The sequence below is a fragment of the Arachis ipaensis genome, chromosome B7 (assembly GCF_059453495.1).
Source record: "Arachis ipaensis isolate K30076 ecotype BB chromosome B7, ASM5945349v1, whole genome shotgun sequence".
In the NCBI taxonomy this organism is placed as follows: Eukaryota; Viridiplantae; Streptophyta; class Magnoliopsida; order Fabales; family Fabaceae; genus Arachis; species Arachis ipaensis.
The window spans coordinates 33,211,811-33,221,253 of NC_142442.1; the positions used below are offsets into that span (position 1 = coordinate 33,211,811).

A 9,443-nucleotide genomic window follows, 5' to 3' on the forward strand; every position below is an offset into this window, starting at 1 on the left:
GAGAATGCTTGGTGACTTTACTGCACCTAATTCCAATTTACATGGAAGAAGCATCTCCATTCCTACCATTGGAGCAAACAATTTTGAGCTGAAACCTCAGCTAGTTTCTCTGATGCAGCAGAACTGCAAGTTTCATGAACTTCCATCTGAAGATCCTTTTCAGTTCTTAACTGAATTCTTGCAGATCTGTGATACTGTTAAGACTAATGGAGTAGATCCTGAAGTCTACAGGCTCATGTTTTTCCCTTTTGCTGTAAGAGACAGAGCTAGAATATGGTTGGACTCTCAACCCAAAGACAGCCTGAACTCTTGGGATAAGCTGGTCACGGCTTTCTTAGCCAAGTTCTTTCCTCCTCAAAAGCTGAGCAAGCTTAGAGCTGATGTTCAAACCTTCAGACAGAAAGAAGGTGAATCCCTCTATGAAGCTTGGGAAAGATACAAGCAGCTGACCAAAAAGTGTCCTTCTGACATGCTTTCAGAATGGACCATCCTGGATATATTCTATGATGGTTTATCTGAGCTATCAAAGATGTCATTGGACACTTCTACAGGTGGATCCATTCACCTAAAGAAAACGCCTGCAGAAGCTCAAGAACTCATTGACATGGTTGCTAATAACCAGTTCATGTACACTTTTGAGAGGAATCCTGTGAGTAATGGGACGCCTCAGAAGAAGGGAGTTCTTGAAATTGATACTTTGAATGCCATATTGGCTCAGAATAAAATATTGACTCAACAAGTCAATATGATTTCTCAGAGTCTGAATGGAATGCAAGCTGCATCCAACAGTACTCAAGAAGCGCCTTCTGATGAAGAGGCCTATGATCCTGAGAACCCTGCAATAGCAGAGGTAAATTACTTAGGTGAGCCTTATAGAAATACCTATAACTCATCATGGAGAAATCATCCAAATTTCTCATGGAAGGATCAGCAAAAGCCTCAACAAGGCTTTAATAATGGTGGAAGAAACAGGTTTAACAATAATAAACTTTTTCCATCATCTACTCAGCAACAGACATAGAACTCTGAACAAAATACCTCTAATTTAGCAAACTTAGTCTCTGATCTATCCAAGACCACTGTAAGTTTCATGAATGAAACAAGGTCTTCCATTAGAAATTTGGAAGCACAAGTAGGCCAGCTGAGTAAAAGGATCACTGAAATCCCTCCTAGTACTCTCCCAAGCAATACAGAAGAAAATCCAAAAGGAGAGTGCAAGGCCATTGAATTAATTACCATGGCCGAACCCACAAGAGAGGAGAAGGACGTGAATCCCAAGGAGGAAGACCTCCTGGGACGTCCAGTGATCAATAAGGAGCTTCCCTTTGAGGAACCTAAGGAATCTGAGACTCATCTAGAGACCATAGAGATTCCATTGAACCTCCTTATGTCATTCATGAGCTCTGATAAATATTCCTCTTCTGAAGAGAATGAGGATGTTACTGAAGAGCAAGCTGCCAAGTTCCTTGGTGCAATCATGAAGCTAAATGCCAAATTATTTGGTATTGAAACTTGGGAAGATGAACCTCCCTTGTTCACCAATGAACTAAGTGATCTGGATCAACTGACATTGCCTCAGAAGAGACAGGATCCTGGAAAGTTCATAATACCTTGTACCATAGGCACCATGATCTTTAAGGCTCTGTGTGACCTTGGTTCAGGGATAAACCTCATGCCCCTCTCTGTAATAGAGAAACTGGGAATCTATGGGGTGCAAGCTGCTAAAATCACATTAGAGATGGTAGACAATTCAAGAAAACAGGCTTATGGACAAGTAGAGGACGTGTTAGTAAAGGTTGAAGGCCTTTACATCCCTGCTGATTTCATAGTCCTGGATACTGGAAAGGAAGAGGATGAATCCATCATCCTAGAAAGACCTTTCCTAGTCACAGCAAGAGCTGTGATTGATGTGGACAGAGGAGAATTGATCCTTCAATTAAATAAGGACAACCTTGTGTTTACAACTCAAGGATCTCTCTCTGCATCCATGGAGAGGAAGCAGAAAAAGCTTCTCTCAAAGCAGAGTCAACCAAAGCCCCCACAGTCAAACTCTAAGTTTGGTGTTGGGAGGCCACAACCAAACTCTAAGTTTGGTGTCAAACCCCCATATCCAAACTCTAAGTTTGGTGTTGGAAGGTCTCAACAAAGCTCTGCACATCTGTGAGGCTCCATGAGAGCCCACTGTCAAGCTATTGACATTAAAGAAGCACTTGTTGGGAGGCAATCCAATGTTTATTTATCTAATTTTATTTTTGTTTTTCATGTTTTCTTAGGTTCATGATCATGTGGAGTCACAAAATAAACGAAAAATTTAGAAACAGAATCAAAAACAGCGGAAGAAAAATCACACCCTGGAGGAAGCACCTGTCTGGCGCTGATCGCCCAAAATGGGCAGTATCTGGGCGCTGAACGCCCAAAATGGGCAGCATCTGGGCGCTGAACGCCAGAATTGCACCCTGGAGAAGAGCTGGCGCTGAACGCCCAGAACAATCATGGTTCTGGCGTTCAACGCCAGAAATGGGCAACAAATGGGCGTTGAACGCCCAAAATGGGCACTAACCTGGCGCTGAACGCCCAGAGTTGTGTGCAAGGGCATTTTACATGCCTAATTTGGTGCAAGGTTGTAAATCCTTGAACACCTCAGGATCTGTGGACCCCACAGGATCATCTCAGGATCTGTGGACCCCACAGGATCCCCACCTACCTCCACTCACTCTCTTCTCTCTTCTCAATCATCCTCTATTCCCAATAAACACTCTTCCCCAAAACCCTTCACCACTCACATCCATCCACTCTTCCCCATAAACCTACCCAATAAACTCCACCTACCTTCAAAATTCAAATCAATTTCCCACCCAAACCCACCCATATGGCCGAATCTTAACCCCCCTCCCTTCCCTATATAAAGCCTTCCATTCTTCCTCATTTTCACACAACACAACCCTCTCTTCTCTTCTTGGCCGAAACACACTTCCCCTCTCTTCTCCATCTTTTCTTCTTCTTCATCTAATTCTTTATTTTCTTGCTCGAGGGCGAGCAATATTCTAAGTTTGGTGTGGTAAAAGCATAAGCTTTTTGTTTTTCCATTACCATTGATGGCACCTAAGACCGGAGAATCCTCTAGAAAAGGGAAAGGGAAGACAAAAACTTCCACCTCCGAGTCATGGAAGATGGAAAGATTCATCTCCAAAGCTCATCAAGACCACTTCTATGATGTTGTGGCCAAGAAGAAGGTGATCCCCGAGGTCCCTTTCAAACTCAAAAGAAATGAGTATCCGGAGATCCGACATGAAATTCAAAGAAGAGGTTGGGAAGTTCTAACAAATCCCATCCAACAAGTCGGCATCCTAATGGTTCAAGAGTTCTATGCCAATGCATGGATCACCAAGAACCATGATCAAAGTAAGAACCCGGATCCAAAGAACTATGTTACAATGGTTCGGGGGAAATACTTGGATTTTAGTCCGGAAAATGTGAGGTTGGCGTTTAACTTGCCTATGATGCAAGGAGATGAACGCCCCTACACTAGAAGGGTCAACTTTAATCAAAGGTTGGACCAAGTCCTCATGGACATATGTGTGGAAGGAGCTCAATGGAAGATTGACTCCAAAGGCAAGCCGGTTCAACTAAGAAGATTGGACCTCAAGCCTGTGGCTAGAGGATGGTTGGAGTTCATCCAATGCTCCATCATCCCCACTAGCAACCGATCTGAAGTTACTGTGGATCGGGCCATCTTGATCCATAGCATCATGATTGGAGAAGAAGTAGAGGTTCATGAAGTCATCTCCCTTGAACTCTACAAAATAGCCGAAAAGCCCTCTCCTGGGGCAAGGCTAGCTTTTCCTCATCTTATCTGCCATCTATGTTACTCAGTTGGAGCTTCCATAGAAGGAGACATTCCCATTGAGGAAGAAAAGCCCATCACTAAGAAAAAGATGGAGCAAGCAAGAGAGCCCATTCATGGAGCTCAAGAGGCACAGGAAGCTCATCACCATGAGATCCCGGAGATGCCTCATATGCATTTTCCTCCACAAAACTATTGGGAGCAAATCAACACCTCCCTAGGAGAATTAAATTCCAACATGGGACAACTAAGGGTGGAACATCAAGAGCACTCTATCATCCTTCATGAAATAAGAGAAGATCAAAAAGCAATGAGGGAGGAGCAACAAAGACAAGGAAGAGACATGGAAGAGCTCAAGGACATCATTGGTTCCTCAAGAAGGAAACGCCACCATCACTAAGGTGGACTCATTCCTTGTTGTTACTTTCTCTGTTTTTCGTTTTCTCTATGTTAAGTGCTTATCTATGTTTGTGTCTTCATTACATGATCATTAGTAGTTAGTAACTTTGTCTTAAAGTTATGAATGTCCTATGAATCTATCACCTCTCTTAAATGAAAAATGTTTTAATTCAAAAGAACAAGAAGTACATGAGTTTTGAATTTATCCTTGAACTTAGTTTAATTATATTGATGTGGTGACAATGCTTCTTTTTTCTGAATGTATGCTTGAACAATGCATATGTCTTTTGAAGTTGTTGTTTAAGAATGTTAAATATGTTGGCTCTTGAAAGAATGATGACTAGGAAACATGTTATTTGATAATCTGAAAAATCATAAAAATGATTCTTGAAGCAAAAAAAAGCAGCAAAGAACAAAGCTTGCAGAAAAAAAAAGGGGGCGAAAAAAAAATAGAAAGAAAGAGAAAAAGCAAGCAGAAAAAGCCAAAAGCTCTTAAAACCAAGAGGCAAGAGCAAAAAGCCAATAACCCTTAAAACCAAAAGGCAAGGGCAAATAAAAAGGATCCCAAGGCTTTGAGCATCAGTGGATAGGAGGGCCTAAAAGAATAAAATCCTGGCCTAAGCAGCTAAACCAAGCTGTCCCTAACCATGTGCTTGTGGCGTGTAGGTGTCAAGTGAAAACTTGAGACTGAGCGGTTAAAGTCAAGGTCCAAAGCAAAAAAAAAAAAGAGTGTGCTTAAGAACCCTGGACACCTCTAATTGGGGACTTTAGCAAAGCTAAGTCACAATCTGAAAAGGTTCACCCAATTATGTGTCTGTGGCATTTATGTATCCGGTGGTAATACTGGAAAACAAAGTGCTTAGGGCCACGGCCAAGACTCATAAAGAAGCTGTGTTCAAGAATCATCATACTAAACTAGGAGAATCAATAACACTATCTGAACTCTGAGTTCCTATAGATGCCAATCATTCTGAACCTCCATGGATAAAGTGAGATGCCAAAACTATTCAAGAGGCAAAAAGCTACAAGTCCCGCTCATCTGATTGGAGCTATGTTTCATTGATAGTTTGGAATTTATAGTATATTCTCTTCTTTTTATCCTATTTGATTTTCAGTTGCTTGGGGACAAGCAAAATTTTTAAGTTTGGTGTTGTGATGAGCGGATAATTTATACGCTTTTTGGCATTGTTTTTTAGTATGTTTTTAGTAAAATATAGTTACTTTTAGGGATGTTTTCATTAGTTTTTATGTTAAATTCACATTTCTGGACTTTACTATGAGTTTGTGTGTTTTTCTGTGATTTCAGGTATTTTCTGGCTGAAATTGAGGGACTTGAGCAAAAATCAGATTCAGAGGTTGAAGAAGGACTGCTGATGCTGTTGGATTCTGACCTCCCTGCACTCAAAATGGATTTTCTGGAGGTAAAAAACTCAAAATGACGCGCTTCCAATTGCATTGGAAAGTGGATATCCAGGGATTTCCAGCAATATATAATAGTCCATACTTTATCCAAGTTTAGACGATGCAAACTGGCATTCAACGCCAGCTATCTGCCCAATTCTGGTGTCCAGCGCCAGAAACAAGTTGCAAAGTGGAGTTCAACGCCCAAACTGACACAAAAGCTGGCGTTCAACTCCAAGAATGACCTCTCCACGTGTAGACTTTAAGCTCAGTCCAAGCACACACCAAGTGGGCCCTGGAAGTGGATTTATGCATCAATTACTTACTTCTGTAAACCCTAGTAGCTAGTTTATTATAAATAGGACCTTTTACTATTGTATTAGACATCCTGGATTGTATTTTTGATCCTGTGATCAAGTCTTGGTTACTCTGGTTCCCCTCTGGGGCCGAGACCAATGAACTCCATTATCACTTATGTATTTTCAACGGTAGAGTTTCTACACTCCATAGATTAAGGTGTGGAGCTCTGCTGTTCCTCAAAGATTAATGCAAAGTACTACTGTTTTTCTATTCAATTCAACTTATTCCACTTCTAAGATATTCATTCGCTCTTCAACCTGAATGTGATGAATGTGACAATCATCATCATTCCCTATGAACGACTGAATGAGTATCTCTTAGATCTCTTAATCAGAATCTTCGTGGTATAAGCTAGATTGATGGCGGCATTCATGAGAGTCCGGAAAGTCTAAACCTTGTCCGTGGTATTTCGAGTAGGACTCTGGGATTGAATGACTGTGACGAACTCCAAACTCGCGAGTGCTAGGCGTAGTGACAGACGCAAAAGGATAGTAAATTCTATTCCAGTATGATCGAGAACCTCCAAGATGATTAGCCATGCAGTGACAGCGCATCGGACCATTTTCACAGAGAGGAATAGGATGCAACCAACGACAAGGGTGATGCCTCCAGACGATTAGCCGTGCTGTGACAGAGCATTTGGACCATTTTCCCGAGAGGATTGAAAGTAGCCATTAGCACCGGTGACATCCTTACCTAAAGCCAGTCATAGAAAGGAGTAAGACGGATTGGATGAAGACAGCAGGAAACCAGAGGTTCAGAGGAATGAATGCATCTCCATACGCTTATCTGAAATTCTCACCAATGATTTACATAAGTATTTCTATCCTTATTTTAGTATTAATCTCGAAAACTCCATAACTATTTTATATCCGCCTGACTGAGATTTACAAGGTGACCATAGCTTGCTTCATACCAACAATCTCCGTGGGATCGACCCTTACTCACGTAAGGTTTATTACTTGGACGACCCAGTGCACTTGCTGGTTAGTTATGCGAAGTTGTGAAGATATGTTTAGACCATGGTTCTGTGCATCCGTTTTTGGTGCCATCGCCAGGAAATCAATTTCAAACAATAATTCACATCTTAGTAATAATTTCGCATACCAACTTACTTGGGATGTGGAAACTATAACCCGCACCCTACTCGACTTGCGTGGCAAGTAATGACTTGTCAATCCACTACTTTTTATATTATCCACATATTAGTAACCACCCAACATGGAGTAACTTGGAATGATATAAGTGATGAAATCACCCATTACTTAGAGAAAGAGATTATGGAGGGGTAATCAAGTTATCACTTCCTGTAAATATCCCATCAAATTCAGATTTTTTTCAATCCCAAATCACTTAAATCTGCCTAAAATTCTTGCTAACTCAAGCATCGATGTCCCTTGCAGGTACCATCCGGAGTTGACATGAAGCAATACCAGAGCAAATTCATCCCATCTCCAATCTTTTTTCCAAGCCCACTTCATATAAATTACATTTAGGTATGCCTTAGAATATTGATGCTATTGTCGGGGGACCTGGACATCAACCTTCAATTATGGCGGACGCTCATGACATCCAATTCTGGTTCACAGAGTGGCGACCGCAACAACGAGTGAGCTCTCTATGTTCATTACACTTCCTCAAAAGACCATGAGAAATACAGACCCAAAATGAATTTTAAGGAACACATCCCTGAAGGATCAAGGAACAGGAATGCCACAGAAATTATGAGACTCTTCTATCGCCACCAAGGAAGGTTGGAGTACTTAGAAGCTAGGTTGAAATGTTCGAGAGAATTGGAAAGACAACTCTGAAGGGAATTATGTAACAGGCGAAAACTCAGAAGAGATCATGCACGCGAAGGTGCAGTGGAACTTCAAGAGCCTAGACATGGATCTCTGTGATGATTCAATAGATCCACGTTATTATCCTAGTGATTTTAATAGCCATATATATTTAATAGATGTATCTGACATAACTCGGTGCAAGACATTCCCAACAACACTGATCATAACAGCAATGAAATGGTTTGATAATCTTTTTCCTAGGTCAGTTACTTGATTTAATGATTTAACAAAGAGTTTTTCAACCAACTTCTCAATACAGAAAGACAAAACTAAGCATGCTCCAAGTTTACTTGGGATAAAGCAAGAAATAAGAGAATATTTGAGGAGTCACATGGGAAGATTCAACAAATTCTATTTAGACATTCAGAGCTTGTCAACAAAAGTAGCTACCATGGGCCTTGTTAATGGTCTTCAAGAAGGACCATTTTCACAATCCATATCTAAGAAGCACCCGACCTTTTTATCTGAAGTTCAAGAAAGAGTCAAAAAGTACATCAAAATAGAAGAGAAGACCAAGTTGAGGAGACCTTTTCTGAGCAAGGAAGATAGACACAATAATAAGGAAAAGGAATAGAAAAAGCATGACGACTACTCAAGTCAGAAAAAGAAGTACCATTCTTATACGCCTCTAAGAGTATCTCAAATGGAAGTTTACAGGGATATCTACCAAGTAGAAAAGCTACCACGTCACGCTTGATCTAGAGCAAGAAAGGGTATACCAACGATTGTTACAATCTCAAAAATGTCATTGAAAATCTTGCGTGAGATAGAAAGCTTGATAAGTACTTGGAATCCGATAAGTCAAATAGGAAGCGTAGGAGCCTAGAGAGGACCGCAAGAGAAAAGAAAGGGAAGATTCTAATGACCCAATTAGAACTCCAGATCGACATATCCATATGATTGCATGAGGGTTTGTAGGATGAGACATTTCAAAGACCTCTCGAAAAAGAGACACTTAAAAGAAGTAGAACAGGAAAGCAAGACTTCTACCTACCTAAGATCACCTTTACCAAATAAGATACCCAAAGTGTGCTATCTAGACATGATGACCCAGTGGTAATCACAAAGATTTTAGCCAATGTCAATCTTCACAAAATCCTAGTTGATTGAGGTTGGATGCAAAAGATTTGAGAGTATATCTGGACACTTTGTTTGGATTGGGAAAAACGCCCATCCATCCTCTCAGATTCATTAGCTTGTACACAACTTTTGGGAAAAATCCAAGAAGTAACATCATAAAAATCGACTACATAATGGTCGATATCCCTTTTGTTGTTTTTATGCTAGAAGCTGGCAGCCTAAGAGAGTAGAAAAATCTCCAACCTCACCCGGAAAAAAAGCTGAAGGAAGTACAAATTAAAAATGATGCTGAGCGAACCACAAGTGTAGGAGCAAAACTTTACCAAGAACTCAAGAAAGAGTTAATTCCACTCTTGCAAGAGAATTCTGACTTGTTTTCTTGGAAAGCATCCAACATGCTCGGGATTTCACCCGAGTTAATGTCACACAAGATGGCAGTGTATCCTGGTTCAAAATCAATTCAACAAAGGAGGAGAAAATTCAGCGAGAAGAGAGCCTGGGTAGTTGAAGAACAA

The 9,443-nt window shown here is 40.8% G+C and overlaps 1 non-coding gene across 1 annotated transcript; it reads right to left on the reverse strand.

Annotated features, from left to right (window-relative positions):
- Positions 1–367: 367 nt before the first annotated feature.
- On the reverse strand, positions 368–475 carry LOC148550784 (small nucleolar RNA R71). Its single transcript, XR_015893393.1, has one exon. It is a non-coding gene; the product is annotated as a small nucleolar RNA R71 (small nucleolar RNA).
- Positions 476–9,443: the final 8,968 nt, after the last annotated feature.